The 13,811-nt window shown below is 38.9% G+C and overlaps 26 non-coding genes across 26 annotated transcripts; 15 read left to right on the forward strand and 11 right to left on the reverse strand.

Moving 5' to 3' along the window:
* Window positions 1-164: 164 nt before the first annotated feature.
* On the reverse strand, window positions 165-238 carry Trnat-agu (transfer RNA threonine (anticodon AGU)). The gene has a single exon. It is a non-coding gene; the product is annotated as a tRNA-Thr (tRNA).
* A 394-nt stretch (window positions 239-632) lies between these two features.
* Window positions 633-749, forward strand: Trnal-caa (transfer RNA leucine (anticodon CAA)). The gene is made up of 2 exons: window positions 633-670; window positions 711-749. It is a non-coding gene; the product is annotated as a tRNA-Leu (tRNA).
* Window positions 750-1,621: 872 nt separating this feature from the next.
* On the reverse strand, window positions 1,622-1,695 carry Trnat-agu (transfer RNA threonine (anticodon AGU)). The gene has a single exon. It is a non-coding gene; the product is annotated as a tRNA-Thr (tRNA).
* An 89-nt stretch (window positions 1,696-1,784) lies between these two features.
* On the forward strand, window positions 1,785-1,856 carry Trnaq-uug (transfer RNA glutamine (anticodon UUG)). The gene has a single exon. It is a non-coding gene; the product is annotated as a tRNA-Gln (tRNA).
* A 233-nt stretch (window positions 1,857-2,089) lies between these two features.
* Window positions 2,090-2,206, forward strand: Trnal-caa (transfer RNA leucine (anticodon CAA)). Its single transcript has 2 exons — window positions 2,090-2,127; window positions 2,161-2,206. It is a non-coding gene; the product is annotated as a tRNA-Leu (tRNA).
* An 870-nt stretch (window positions 2,207-3,076) lies between these two features.
* Trnat-agu (transfer RNA threonine (anticodon AGU)) lies at window positions 3,077-3,150 on the reverse strand. Its single transcript has one exon. It is a non-coding gene; the product is annotated as a tRNA-Thr (tRNA).
* Window positions 3,151-3,239: 89 nt separating this feature from the next.
* Trnaq-uug (transfer RNA glutamine (anticodon UUG)) lies at window positions 3,240-3,311 on the forward strand. The gene has a single exon. It is a non-coding gene; the product is annotated as a tRNA-Gln (tRNA).
* Window positions 3,312-3,892: 581 nt separating this feature from the next.
* Trnaq-cug (transfer RNA glutamine (anticodon CUG)) lies at window positions 3,893-3,964 on the forward strand. The gene has a single exon. It is a non-coding gene; the product is annotated as a tRNA-Gln (tRNA).
* A 567-nt stretch (window positions 3,965-4,531) lies between these two features.
* Window positions 4,532-4,605, reverse strand: Trnat-agu (transfer RNA threonine (anticodon AGU)). The gene has a single exon. It is a non-coding gene; the product is annotated as a tRNA-Thr (tRNA).
* A 935-nt stretch (window positions 4,606-5,540) lies between these two features.
* On the reverse strand, window positions 5,541-5,614 carry Trnat-agu (transfer RNA threonine (anticodon AGU)). Its single transcript has one exon. It is a non-coding gene; the product is annotated as a tRNA-Thr (tRNA).
* Window positions 5,615-7,010: 1,396 nt separating this feature from the next.
* Trnat-agu (transfer RNA threonine (anticodon AGU)) lies at window positions 7,011-7,084 on the reverse strand. Its single transcript has one exon. It is a non-coding gene; the product is annotated as a tRNA-Thr (tRNA).
* Window positions 7,085-7,173: 89 nt separating this feature from the next.
* On the forward strand, window positions 7,174-7,245 carry Trnaq-uug (transfer RNA glutamine (anticodon UUG)). The gene has a single exon. It is a non-coding gene; the product is annotated as a tRNA-Gln (tRNA).
* A 233-nt stretch (window positions 7,246-7,478) lies between these two features.
* On the forward strand, window positions 7,479-7,595 carry Trnal-caa (transfer RNA leucine (anticodon CAA)). Its single transcript has 2 exons — window positions 7,479-7,516; window positions 7,550-7,595. It is a non-coding gene; the product is annotated as a tRNA-Leu (tRNA).
* A 231-nt stretch (window positions 7,596-7,826) lies between these two features.
* Window positions 7,827-7,898, forward strand: Trnaq-cug (transfer RNA glutamine (anticodon CUG)). Its single transcript has one exon. It is a non-coding gene; the product is annotated as a tRNA-Gln (tRNA).
* Window positions 7,899-8,465: 567 nt separating this feature from the next.
* Window positions 8,466-8,539, reverse strand: Trnat-agu (transfer RNA threonine (anticodon AGU)). The gene has a single exon. It is a non-coding gene; the product is annotated as a tRNA-Thr (tRNA).
* A 1,390-nt stretch (window positions 8,540-9,929) lies between these two features.
* On the reverse strand, window positions 9,930-10,003 carry Trnat-agu (transfer RNA threonine (anticodon AGU)). The gene has a single exon. It is a non-coding gene; the product is annotated as a tRNA-Thr (tRNA).
* Window positions 10,004-10,092: 89 nt separating this feature from the next.
* Trnaq-uug (transfer RNA glutamine (anticodon UUG)) lies at window positions 10,093-10,164 on the forward strand. The gene has a single exon. It is a non-coding gene; the product is annotated as a tRNA-Gln (tRNA).
* A 233-nt stretch (window positions 10,165-10,397) lies between these two features.
* Window positions 10,398-10,514, forward strand: Trnal-caa (transfer RNA leucine (anticodon CAA)). The gene is made up of 2 exons: window positions 10,398-10,435; window positions 10,469-10,514. It is a non-coding gene; the product is annotated as a tRNA-Leu (tRNA).
* Window positions 10,515-10,745: 231 nt separating this feature from the next.
* Window positions 10,746-10,817, forward strand: Trnaq-cug (transfer RNA glutamine (anticodon CUG)). The gene has a single exon. It is a non-coding gene; the product is annotated as a tRNA-Gln (tRNA).
* A 567-nt stretch (window positions 10,818-11,384) lies between these two features.
* Trnat-agu (transfer RNA threonine (anticodon AGU)) lies at window positions 11,385-11,458 on the reverse strand. Its single transcript has one exon. It is a non-coding gene; the product is annotated as a tRNA-Thr (tRNA).
* A 110-nt stretch (window positions 11,459-11,568) lies between these two features.
* On the forward strand, window positions 11,569-11,640 carry Trnaq-uug (transfer RNA glutamine (anticodon UUG)). Its single transcript has one exon. It is a non-coding gene; the product is annotated as a tRNA-Gln (tRNA).
* A 568-nt stretch (window positions 11,641-12,208) lies between these two features.
* On the reverse strand, window positions 12,209-12,282 carry Trnat-agu (transfer RNA threonine (anticodon AGU)). The gene has a single exon. It is a non-coding gene; the product is annotated as a tRNA-Thr (tRNA).
* Window positions 12,283-12,371: 89 nt separating this feature from the next.
* Window positions 12,372-12,443, forward strand: Trnaq-uug (transfer RNA glutamine (anticodon UUG)). The gene has a single exon. It is a non-coding gene; the product is annotated as a tRNA-Gln (tRNA).
* Window positions 12,444-12,676: 233 nt separating this feature from the next.
* Window positions 12,677-12,793, forward strand: Trnal-caa (transfer RNA leucine (anticodon CAA)). Its single transcript has 2 exons — window positions 12,677-12,714; window positions 12,748-12,793. It is a non-coding gene; the product is annotated as a tRNA-Leu (tRNA).
* Window positions 12,794-13,024: 231 nt separating this feature from the next.
* Window positions 13,025-13,096, forward strand: Trnaq-cug (transfer RNA glutamine (anticodon CUG)). Its single transcript has one exon. It is a non-coding gene; the product is annotated as a tRNA-Gln (tRNA).
* A 567-nt stretch (window positions 13,097-13,663) lies between these two features.
* Trnat-agu (transfer RNA threonine (anticodon AGU)) lies at window positions 13,664-13,737 on the reverse strand. Its single transcript has one exon. It is a non-coding gene; the product is annotated as a tRNA-Thr (tRNA).
* Window positions 13,738-13,811: the final 74 nt, after the last annotated feature.

Consider the following 13,811-nt stretch of genomic DNA (forward strand, 5'->3'; position numbering starts at 1 on the left):
TAATTTTTTCAAATCTTGCCTCCGAAAGCACTGATCACGTATACACTTTAACAATTTCGATTCTTTGTATGTCGGTCGCGAAAAAGCTGAACTTTAATTATTGAATTAATAGAATGTAAAAGAAAAGATTTAAGTCAAAATGGTCTGCGGGATCCCTATGACTACGGCACCACTGGGATTCGAACCCAGGATCTCCTGTTTACTAGACAGGCGCTTTAACCAACTAAGCCACGGCGCCAACCGCCAACGAATTTTGATCGAAAGTTGTTAATTTCGACTTGATTATGTTTAATATTATTTTAATTATCACAAATCGCATATATCGGCGGCCCCATGATGTAATGGTTAGCACTCTGGACTTTGAATCCATCGATCCGAGTTCAAATCTCGGTGGGACCTGTATGGTATGAATTCCTCAGCTATTTTTGAATATTGTGATTTGATGACAAAACTTTTTATATAAACTCATAATCATTCCTTCCTGGTTCTGTCACACAGTAATACCGCAAACAGAAGTTGGTATTAAGTGCTTACAGTCATATGTTTTTAAAACAAATAGTATCTCGCGTGAGTCGTTTTTGTAAGAGTGAAATATGATTTAATAGAGCACCAATAACACCCTACAAGCAGTTGTCAGGATGGCCGAGTGGTCTAAGGGGCCAGACTCAAGAGTCACCTCTTTCCTTAAGCTGGATTGTGAGAATTCTGCTCTCCGAATGGAGGCGTGGGTTCGAATCCCACTTCTGACAACGTCCTTTTATCACTAGCATAAAACACTTAACAAACACATAGGAGTTGTCAAATAACTTAAATCAGATCCTTTTTTTTTAAATTGGGACTCTAGTAAACATTGTAGTATACAGATTGTAGGTCTTAACAGTCTGGATTAATTGAAAGTTTAAGTGATCCGATTTCAAAAGTCCGGTACACCTGACGACGTTATGAACAATAAAGCAGAACATAAAACAACTTGTATTATTGGCCCCATGGTGTAATGGTTAGCACTCTGAACTCGGAATCCAGCAATCCGAATTCAAATCTCGGTGGGACCTTTGTTATATGGTTTTAAGAGAGTCAGTCGTTTGTATACTTTGAGTGTACTCCGAATGCAGAACTGCTCTTTCAACTTTGAATTGTTCATATTCAAACCTCAAGAAAGTGCATATATTGCAGATTAGTGAAAGAAATAAGAAACTAGTTAAATTCGCTATGTTCTTCGAATCCGTATTCGTCTCAAGGCCGCCCAGTAGCATAACACATTTGGCCCTCAAATGGATTCGTGACTTTGAAATCAAGTTTATGACTCACGCCTTTTCTGTTCACTCCATAAGAACGAGTTGAAACCCATATTCCTGATTTAGGAGAAATAGAATCTCGAATAATTCTAATTACTAAATACCTGTTAACCATCGTTTGTAGTTGGGCGTCCATCGATTTTATGTTGAACATCACGGTGTAATTTTTTTCCAATCTTGCCTCCGAAAGCACTGATCACGTATACACTTTATTGATTTCGATTCTTTGAATGTCGGTCGCGAAAAAGCTAAACTTTAATTATTGAATTCATAGAATGTAGAAGAAAAGATTTAAGTCAAAACGGTCTGCGGGATCCCTATGACTAAGGCACCACTGGGATTCGAACCCAGGATCTCCTGTTTACTAGACAGGTGCTTTAACCAACTAAGCCATGGCGCCAATCGCCAACGAATTTTGATCGAAAGTTGGTAATTTCGACCTGATTATGTTTATTATTATTTTAATTATCACAAATCGCATATATCGGCGGCCCCATGGTGTAATGGTTAGCACTCTGGACTTTGAATCCAGCGATCCGAGTTCAAATCTCTGTGGGACCTGTACGGTATGAATTCCTCAGCTATTTTTGAATATTGTGATTTGATGACAAAACATTTTATATAAACTCATAATCATACCTCCCTGGTTCTGTCACACAGTAATACCGCAAACAGGAGTTGGTATTAAGTGCTTACAGTCATATGCTTTTAAAACAAATAGTATCTCGCGTGAGTCGTTTTTGTAAGACTGAAATATTATTTAATAGAGCACCAATAACACCCTACAAGCAGTTGTCAGGATGGCCGAGTGGTCTAAGGCGCCAGACTCAAGAGTCACCTCTTTCCTTAAGCTGGATCGTGAGAATTCTGGTCTCCGAATGGAGACGTGGGTTCGAATCCCACTTCTTACAACGTCCTTTTAGCACTACCATAAAACACTTAAAAAACACATAGGAGTTGTCAAATAACTTAAATCAGATCCTTTTAATTAAAATTGGTAATCTAGTAAACATTGTAGTATACAGATTGTAGGGCTTAACAGTCTGGATTAATTGAAAGTTTAAGTGATCCGATTTCAAATGTCCGGTACACCTGACGACGTTATGAACAATAAAGCAGAACATAAAACAACTTGTATTATTGGCCCCATGGTGAAATGGTTAGCACTCTGGATTCTGAATCCAGCGATCCAAGTTCAAATCTCGGTGGAACCTTTGTTATATGGTTTTAAGAGAGTCAGTCGTTTGTATACTTTGAGTGTACTCCGAATGCAGAACTGCACTTTCAACTTTGAATTGTTCATATTCAAACCTCAAGAAAGTGCATATATTGCAGATTAGTTAAAGAAATAAGAAACTAGTTAAATTCGCTCTGTTCTTCGAATTCGTATTCGTCTCAAGGCCGCCCAGTAGCATAACACATTTAGCCCTCAAATGGATTCGTGACTTTGAAATCAAGTTTATGACTCACGCCTTTTCTGTTCACTCCATAAGAACGAGTTGAAACCCATATTCCTGATTTAGGAGAAATAGATCTCGAATAATTCTAATTACTAAATACCTGTTAATCGTCGATTGTAGTTGGGCATCCGTCGATTTTATGTTGAACATCACGGTGTAATTTTTTCCAATCTTGCCTCCGAAAGCACTGATCACGTATACACTTTAACGATTTCGATTCTTTGTATGTCGGTCGCGAAAAAGCTGAACTTTAATTATAGAATTCATAGAATGTAGAAGAAAAGATTTAAGTCAAAATGGTCTGCGGGATCCCTATGACTAAGGCACCACTGGGATTCGAACCCAGGATCTCCTGTTTACTAGACAGGCGCTTTAACCAACTAAGCCATGGCGCCAATCGCCAACGAATTTTGATCGAAAGTAGTTAATTTTGACTTGATTATGTTTATTTTTATTTTATTTATCACAAATCGCATATATCGGCGGCCCCATGGTGTAATGGTCAGCACTCTGGACTTTGAATCCAGCGATCCGAGTTCAAATCTCGGTGGGACCTGTGCGGTATGAATTCCTCAGCTATTTTTGAATATTGTGATTTGATGACAAAACTTTTCATATAAACTCATAATCATACCTCCCTGGTTCTGTCACACAGTAATACCGCAAACAGGAGTTGGTATTAAGTGCTTACAGTCATATGCTTTTAAAACAAATAGTATCTCGCGTGAGTCGTTTTTGTAAGACTGAAATATGATTTAATAGAGCACCAATATCACCCTACAAGCAGTTGTCAGGATGGCCGATTGGTCTAAGGTGCCAGACTCAAGAGTCACCTCTTTCCTTAAGCTGGATTGTGAGAATTCTGTTCTCCAAATGGAGGCGTGGGTTCGAATCCCACTTCTGACATCGCCCTTTTATCACTACCATAAAACACTTAACAAAGACATAGGAGTTGTCAAATAACTTAAATCAGATCCTTTTAAGTAAAATTGGGACTCTAGTAAACATTGTAGTATACAGATTGTAGGGCTTAACAGTCTGGAAAAATTGAAACTTTAAGTGATCCGATTTCAAATGTACGGTACACCTGACGACGTTATGAACAATAAAGCAGAACATAAAACAACTTGTTTTATTGGCCCCATGGTGTAATGGTTAGCACTCTGGACTCTGAATCCACCGATCCGAGTTCAAATCTCGGTGGGACCTTTGTTATATGGTTTTAAGAGAGTCAGTCGTTTGTGTACCTTGAGTGTACTCCGAATGCAGAACTGCTCTTTCAACTTTAAATTGTTCATATTCAAACCTCAAGAAAGTGCATATATTGCAGATTAGTGAAAGAAATAAGAAACTAGTTAAATTCGCTCTGTTCTTCGAATCCGTATTCGTCTCAAGGCCGCCCAGTAGCATACCACATTTGGTCCTCAAATGGATTCGTGACTTTGAAATCAAGTTTATGACTCACGCCTTTTCTGTTCACTCCATAAGAACGAGTTGAAACCCATATTCCTGATTTAGAAGAAATAGATCTCGAATAATTCTAATTACTAAATACCTGTTAATCGTCGTTTGTAGTTGGGCGTCCGTCGATTTTATGTTGAACATCACGATGTAATTTTTTCCAATCTTGCCTCCGAAAGCACTGATCACGTATACACTTTAACGATTTCGATTCTTTGTATGTCGGTCGCGAAAAATCTGAACTTTAATTATTGAATTCATAGAATGTAGAAGAAAAGATTTAAGTCAAATTGGTCTGCGGTATCCCTATGACTAAGGCACCACTGGGATTCGAACGCAGGATCTCCTGTTTACTAGACAGGCGCTTTAACCAACTAAGCCATGGCGCCAATCGCCATCGCCATCGCCACCGCCTAATTTTGATCGAAAGTTGTTAATTTCGACTTGATTATGTTTATTATTATTTTAATTATCACAAACCGCATATGTCGGCGGCCCCGTGGTGTAATGGTTAGCACTCTGGAGTTTAACCAGCGATCCGAGTACAAATCTCGGTGGGGCCTGTGCGGTATGAATTCATCAGCTGTTTTTGAATATTGTGATTTGATGACAAAACTTTTTATATAAACTCATAATCATACCTCCCTGGTTCTGTCACACAGTAATACCGCAAACAGGAGTTGGTATTAAGTGCTTACAGTCATATGCTTTTAAAACAAATAGTATCTCGCGTCAGTCGTTTTTGTAAGACTGAAATATGATTTAATAGAGCACCAATAACAACCTACAAGCAGTTGTCAGGATGGCCGAGTGGTCTAGGGCGCCAGACTCAAGAGTCACCTCTTTCCTTAAGCTGGATCGTGAGAATTCTGGTCTCCGAATGGGGACGTGGGTTCGAATCCCTCTTCTTACAACGTCCTTTTATCACTACCATAAAACACTTAACAAACACATAGGAGTTGTCAAATAATAATAAACATAATCAAGTCGAAATTAACAACTTAAATCAGATCCTTTTAATTAAAATTGGGACTCTACTAAACATTGTAGTATACAGATTGTAGGGCTTAACAGTCTGGATTAATTGAAAGTTTAAGTGATCCGATTTCAAATGTCCGGTACACCTGACGACGTTATGAACAATAAAGCAGAACATAAAACAACTTGTATTATTGGCCCCATGGTGAAATGGTTAGCACTCTGGATTCTGAATCCAGCGATCCAAGTTCAAATCTCGGTGGAACCTTTGTTATATGGTTTTAAGAGAGTCAGTCGTTTGTATACTTTGAGTGTACTCCGAATGCAGAACTGCTCCCTATGACTAAGGCACCACTGGGATTCGAACCCAGGATCTCCTGTTTACTAGACAGGCGCTTTAACCAACTAAGCCATGGCGCCAATCGCCATCGCCATCGCCACCGCCTAATTTTGATCGAAAGTTGTTAATTTCGACTTGATTATGTTTATTATTATTTTAATTATCACAAACCGCATATGTCGGCGGCCCCGTGGTGTAATGGTTAGCACTCTGGAGTTTGAATCCAGCGATCCGAGTACAAATCTCGGTGGGGCCTGTGCGGCATGAATTCCTCAGCTGTTTTTGAATATTGTGATTTGATGACAAAACTTTTTATATAAACTCATAATCATACCTCCCTGGTTCTGTCACACAATAATACCGCAAACAGGAATTGGTATCAAGTGCTTACAGTCATATGCTTTTAAAACAAATAGTATCTCGCGTCAGTTGTTTTTGTAAGACTGAAATATGATTTAATAGAGCACCAATAACAACCTACAAGCAGTTGTCAGGATTGCCGAGTGGTCTAGGGCCCCAGACTCAAGAGTCACCTCTTTCCTTAAGCTGGATCGTGAGAATTCTGGTCTCCGAATGGGGACGTGGGTTCGAATCCCACTTCTTACAACGTCCTTTTATCACTACCATAAAACACTTAACAAACACATAGGAGTTGTCAAATAACTTAAATCAGATCCTTTTAATTAAAATTGGGACTCTACTAAACATTTTAGTATACAGATTGTAGGGCTTAACAGTCTGGATTAATTGAAAGTTTAAGTGATCCGATTTCAAATGTCCGGTACACCTGACGACGTTATGAACAATAAAGCAGAACATAAAACAACTTGTATTATTGGCCCCATGGTGAAATGGTTAGCACTCTGGATTCTGAATCCAGCGATCCAAGTTCAAATCTCGGTGGAACCTTTGTTATATGGTTTTAAGAGAGTCAGTCGTTTGTATACTTTGAGTGTACTCCGAATGCAGAACTGCTCTTTCAACTTTGAATTGTTCATATTCAAACCTCAAGAAAGTGCATATATTGCAGATTAGTGAAAGAAATAAGAAACTAGTTAAATTCGCTCTGTTCTTAGAATTCGTATTCGTCTCAAGGCCGCCCAGTTGCATAACACATTTGGCCCTCAAATGGATTCGTGACTTTGAAATCAAGTTTATGACTCACGCCTTTTCTGTTCACTCCATAAGAACGAGTTGAAACCCATACTCCTGATTTAGGAGAAATAGATCTCGAATAATTCTAATTACTAAATACCTGTTAATCGTCGTTTGTAGTTGGGCATCCGTCGATTTCATGTTGAACATCACGGTGTAATTTTTTCCAATCTTGCCTCCGAAAGCACTGATCACGTATACACTTTAACGATTTCGATTCTTTGTATGTCGGTCGCGAAAAAGCTGAACTTTAATTATTGAATTCATAGAACGTAGAAGAAAAGATTTAAGTCAAAATGGTCTGCGGGATCCCTATGACTAAGGCACCACTGGAATTCGAACCCAGGATCTCCTGTTTACTAGACAGGCGCTTTAACCAACTAAGCCATGGCGCCAATTGCCAACGAATTTTGATCGAAAGTTGTTATTTTCGACTTGATTATGATTATTATTATTTTAATTATCACAAATCGCATATATCGGCGGCCCCATGGTGTAATGGTTAGCACTCTGGACTTTGAATCCAGCGATCCGAGTTCAAATCTCGGTGGGACCTGTGCGGTATGAATTACTCAGCTATTTTTGAATATTGTGATTTGATGACAAAACTTTTTATATAAACTCATAATCATACCTCCCTGGTTCTGTCACACAGTAATACCGCAAACAGGAGTTGGTATTAAGTGCTTACAGTCATATGCTTTTAAAACAAATAGTATCTCGCGTGAGTCGTTTTTGTAAGACTGAAATATGATTTAATAGAGCACCAATATCACCCTACAAGCAGTTGTCAGGATGGCCGAGTGGTCTAAGGCGCCAGACTCAAGAGTCACCTCTTTCCTTAAGCTGGATTGTGAGAATTCTGGTCTCCAAATGGAGGCGTGGGTTCTAATCCCACTTCTGACATCGCCCTTTTATCACTACCATAAAACACTTAACAAACACATAGGAGTTGTCAAATACCTTAAATAAGATCCTTTTAATTAAAATTAGGACTCTAGTAAACATTGTAGTATACAGATTGTAGGGCTTAACAGTCTGGAAAAATTGAAAGTTTAAGTGATCCGATTTCAAATTTACGGTACACCTGACGACGTTATGATCAATAAAGCAGAACATAAAACAACTTGTTTTATTGGCCCCATGGTGTAATGGTTAGCACTCTGGACTCTGAATCCAGCGATCCGAGTTCAAATCTCGGTGGGACCTTTGTTATATGGTTTTAAGAGAGTCAGTCGTTTGTGTACCTTGAGTGTACTCCGAATGCAGAACTGCTCTTTCAACTTTAAATTGTTCATATTCAAACCTCAAGAAAGTGCATATATTGCAGATTAGTGAAAGAAATAAGAAACTAGTTAAATTCGCTCTGTTCTTCGAATCCGTATTCGTCTCAAGGCCGCCCAGTAGCATACCACATTTGGTCCTCAAATGGATTCGTGACTTTGAAATCAAGTTTATGACTCACGCCTTTTCTGTTCACTCCATAAGAACGAGTTGAAACCCATATTCCTGATTTAAAAGAAATAGATCTCGAATAATTCTAATTACTAAATACCTGTTAATCGTCGTTTGTAGTTGGGCGTCCGTCGATTTTATGTTGAACATCACGGTGTAATTTTTTCCAATCTTGCCTCCGAAAGCACTGATCACGTATACACTTTAACGATTTCGATTCTTTGTATGTCGGTCGCGAAAAAGGTGAACTTTAATTCTTGAATTCATAGAATGTAGAAGAAAATATTTAAGTCAAAATGGTCTGCGGGATCCCTATGACTAAGGCACCACTGGGATTCGAACCCAGGATCTCCTGTTTACTAGACAGGCGCTTTAACCAACTAAGCCATGGCGCCATCGCCATCGCCACCGCCTAATTTTGATCGAAAGTTGTTAATTTCGACTTGATTATGTTTATTATTATTTTAATTATCACAAACCGCATATGTCGGCGGCCCCGTGTTGTAATGGTTAGCACTCTGGAGTTTGAATCCAGCGATCCGAGTACAAATCTCGGTGGAACCTGTGCGGTATGAATTCCTCAGCTATTTTTGAATATTGTGATTTGATGACAAAACTTTTTATATAAACTCATAATCATACCTCCCTGGTTCTGTCACACAGTAATACCGCAAACAGGAGTTGGTATTAAGTGCTTACAGTCATATGCTTTTAAAACAAATAGCATCTCGCGTGAGTCGTTTTTGTAAGACTGAAATATGATTTAATAGAGCACCAATAACAACCTACAAGCAGTTGTCAGGATGGCCGAGTGGTCTAGGGCGCCCGACTCAAGAGTCACCTCTTTCCTTAAGCTGGATCGTGAGAATTCTGGTCTCCGAATGGAGACGTGGGTTCGAATCCCACTTCTTACAACGTCCTTTTATCACTACCATGAAACACTTAACAAACACATAGGAGTTGTCAAATAACTTAAATCAGATCCTTTTAATTAAAATTGGGACTCTAGTAAACATTGTAGTAGACAGATTGTAGGGCTTAACAGTATGGATTATTTGAAAGTTTAAGTGATCCGATTTCAAATGTCCGGTACACCTGACGACGTTATGAACAATAAAGCAGAACATAAAACAACTTGTATTATTGGCCCCATGGTGAAATGGTTAGCACTCTGGATTCTGAATCCAGCGATCCAAGTTCAAATCTCGGTGGAACCTTTGTTATATGGTTTTAAGAGAGTCAGTCGTTTGTATACTTTGAGTGTACTCCAAATGCAGAACTGCTCTTTTAACTTTGAATTGTTCATATTCAAACCTCAAGAAAGTGCATATATTGCAGATTAGTGAAAGAAATAAGAAACTAGTTAAATTCGCTCTGTTCTTCGAATTCGTATTCGTCTCAAGGCCGCCCAGTAGCATAACACATTTGGCCCTCAAATGGATTCGTGACTTTGAAATCAAGTTTATGACTCACGCCTTTTCTATTCACTCCATAAGAACTAGTTGAAACCCATATTCCTGATTTAGGAGAAATAGATCTCGAATAATTCTAATTACTAAATACCTGTTAATTGTCGTTTGTAGTTGGGCATCCGTCGATTTTATGTTGAACATCACGTTGTAATTTTTTCCAATCTTGCCTCCGAAAGCACTGATCACGTATACACTTTAACGATTTCGATTCTTTGTATGTCGGTCGCGAAAAAAGCTGAACTTTAATTATTGAATTCATAGAATGTAGAAGAAAAGATTTAAGTCAAAATGGTCTGCGGGATCCCTATGACTAAGGCACCACTGGAATTCGAACCCAGGATCTCCTGTTTACTAGACAGGCGCTTTAACCAACTAAGCCATGGCGCCAGTCGCCAACGAATTTTGATCGAAAGTTGTTATTTTCGACATGATTATGTTTATTATTATTTTAATTATCACAAATCGCACATATCGGCGGCCCCATGGTGTAATGGTTAGCACTCTGGACTTTGAATCCAGCGATCCGAGTTCAAATCTCGGTGGGACCTGTGCGGTATGAATTCCTCAGCTATTTTTGAATATTGTGATTTGATGACAAAACTTTTTATATAAACTCATAATCATACCTCCCTGGTTCTGTCACACAGTAATACCGCAAACAGGAGTTGGTATTAAGTGCTTACAGTCATATGCTTTTAAAACAAATAGTATCTCGCGTGAGTCGTTTTTGTAAGACTGAAATATGACTTAATAGAGCACCAATATAACCCTACAAGCAGTTGTCAGGATGGCCGAGTGGTCTAAGGCGCCAGACTCAAGAGTCACCTCTTTCCTTAAGCTGGATCGTGAGAATTCTGGTCTCCGAATGGAGACGTGGGTTCGACTCCCACTTCTTACAACGTCCTTTTATCACTACCATAAAACACTTAACAAACACATAGGAGTTGTCAAATAACTTAAATCAGATCCTTTTAATTAAAATTGGGACTCTAGTAAACATTGTAGTATACAGATTGTAGGGCTTAACAGTCTGGAAAAATTGAAAGTTTAAGTGATCCGATTTCAAATGTACGGTACACCTGACGACGTTATGAACAATAAAGCAGAACATAAAACAACTTGTTTTTTTGGCCCCATGGTGTAATGGTTAGCACTCTGGACTCTGAATCCAGCGATCCGAGTTCAAATCTCGGTGGGACCTTTGTTATATGGTTTTAAGAGAGTCAGACGTTCGTATACTTTGAGTGTACTCCGAATGCAGAACTGCTCTTTCAACTTTAAATTGTTCATATTCAAACCTCAAGAAAGTGCATATATTGCAGATTAGTTAAAGAAATAAGAAACTAGTTATATTCGCTCTGTTCTTCGAATCCGTATTCGTCTCAAGGCCGCCCAGTAGCATACCAAATTTGGTCCTCAAATGGATTCGTGACTTTGAAATCAAGTTTATGACTCACGCCTTTTCTGTTCACTCCATAAGAACGAGTTGAAACCCATATTCATGATTTAGAAGAAATAGATCTCGAATAATTCTAATTACTAAATACCTGTTAATCGTCGTTTGTAGTTGGGCGTCCGTCGATTTTATGTTGAACATCACGGTGTAATTTTTTCCAATCTTGCCTCCGAAAGCACTGATCACGTATACAATTTAACGATTTCGATTCTTTGTATGTCGGTCGCGAAAAAGCTGAACTTTAATTATTGAATTCATAGAATGTAGAAGAAAATATTTAAGTCAAAATGGTCTGCGAGATCCCTATGACTAAGGCACCACTGGGATTCGAACCCAGGATCTCCTGTTTACTAGACAGGCGCTTTAACCAACTAAGCCATAGCGCCAGTCGCCAACGCCATCTCCATCGCCATCGCCTAATTTTCATCGAAAGTTGTTAATTTCGACTTGATTATGTTTAATATTATTTTAATTATCATAAATCGCATATATCGGCGGCCCCATGGTGTAATGGTTAGCACTCTGGACTTTGAATCCAGCGATCCGAGTTCAAATCTCGGTGGGACCTTTGTTAGATGGTTTTTAGAGAGTCAGTCGTTTGTATACTTTGAGTGTACTCCGAATGCAGAACTGCTCTTTCAAGTTTGAATTGTTCATATTCAAACCTCAAGAAATTGCATATATTGCAGATTAGTGAAAGAAATAAGAAACTAGTTAAATTCGCTCTGTTCTTCGAATCCGTATTCGTCTCAAGGCCGCCCAGTAGCATAACACATTTGGCCCTCAAATGGATTCGTGACTTTGAAATCAAGTTTATGACTCACGCCTTTTCTGTTCACTCCATAAGAACGAGTGGAAACCCATATTCCTGATTTAAGAGAAATAGAATCTCGAATAATTCTAATTACTAAATACCTGTTAACCATCGTTTGTAGTTGGGCGTCCGTCGATTTTATGTTGAACATCACGGTGTAATTTTTTCCAATCTTGCCTCCGAAAGCACTGATCACGTATACACTTTAACGATTTCGATTCTTTGTATGTCGGTCGCGAAAAAGCTGAACTTTAACTATTGAATTCATAGAATGTAGAAGAAAAGATTTAAGTCAAAATGGTCTGCGGGATCCCTATGACTAAGGCACCACTGGGATTCGAACCCAGGATCTCCTGTTTACTAGACAGGCGCTTTAACCAACTAAGCCATGGCGCCAATCGCCAACGAATTTTGATCGAAAGTTGGTAATTTCGACTTGATTATGTTTATTATTATTTTAATTATCACAAATCGCATATATCGGTGGCCCCATGATGTAATGGTTAGCACTCTGGACTTTGAATCCAGCGATCCGAGTTCAAATCTCGGTGGGACCTGTGCGGTATAAATTCCTCAGCTATTTATGAATATTGTGATTTGATGACAAAACTTTTTATTTAAACTCATAATAATACCTCCCTGGTTCTGCCACACAGTAATACCGCAAACAGGAGTTGGTATTAAGTGCTTACAGTCATATGCTATTAAAACAAATAGTATCTCGCGTGAGTCGTTTTTGTAAGACTGAAATATGATTTAATAGAGCACCAATAACACCCTACAAGCAGTTGTCAGGATGGCCGAGTGGTCTAAGGCGCCAGACTCAAGAGTCACCTCTTTCCTTAAGCTGGATTGTGAGAATTCTGGTCTCCGAATGGAGGCGTGGGTTCGAATCCCACTTCTGACAACGTCCTTTTATCACTACCATAAAACACTTAACAAACACATAGGAGTTGTCAAATAACTTAAATCAGATCCTTTTAATTAAAATTGGGACTCTAGTAAACATTGTAGTATACAGATTGTAGGGCTTAACATTCTCGATTAATTGAAAATTTAAGAGATCCGACTTCAAATGTCCGGTATACCTGACGACGTTATGAACAATAAAGCAGAACATAAAACAACTTGCAATATTGGCCCCATGGTGTAATGGTTAGCACCCTGGACTCTGAATCCAGCGATCTGAGTTCAAATCTCGGTGGGACCTTTGTTATATGGTTTTAAGAGAGTCAGTCGTTTGTATACTTTGAGTGTACTCCGAATGCAGAACTGCTCTTTCAACTTTGAATTGTTCATATTCAAACCTCAAGAAAGTGCATATATTGCAGATTAGTGAAAGAAATAAGAAACTAGTTAAATTCGCTCTGTTCTTCGAATCCGTATTCGTCTCATGGCCGCCCAGTAGCATAACACATTTGGCCCTCCAATGGATTCGTGACTGTGAAATCAAGTTTAGGACCCACGCCTTTTCTGTTCACTCCATAAGAACGAGTTGAAACCCATATTCCTGACTTAGGAGAAATAGATCTCGAATAATTCTAATTACTAAATACCTGTTAATCGTCGTTTGTAGTTGGGCGTCCGTCGATTTCATGTTGAACATCACGGTGTAATTTTTTCCAATCTTGCCTCCGAAAGCACTGATTACGTATACACTTTAACGATTTCGATTCTTTGTATGTCGTTCGCGAAAAAGCTGAACTTTAATTATTGAATTCATAGAATGTAGAAGAAAAGATTTAAGTCAAAATGGTCTGCGGGATCCCTATGACTAAGGCACCACTGGGATTCGAACCCAGGATCTCCTGTTTACTAGACAGGCACTTTAACCAACTAAGCCATGGCGCCAGTCGCCAACGCCATCTCCATCGCCATCGCCTAATTTTGATCGAAAGTTGTTAATTTCGACTTGATTATGTTTA

Source organism: Styela clava, chromosome 8, assembly GCF_964204865.1.
Source record: "Styela clava chromosome 8, kaStyClav1.hap1.2, whole genome shotgun sequence".
In the NCBI taxonomy this organism is placed as follows: Eukaryota; Metazoa; Chordata; class Ascidiacea; order Stolidobranchia; family Styelidae; genus Styela; species Styela clava.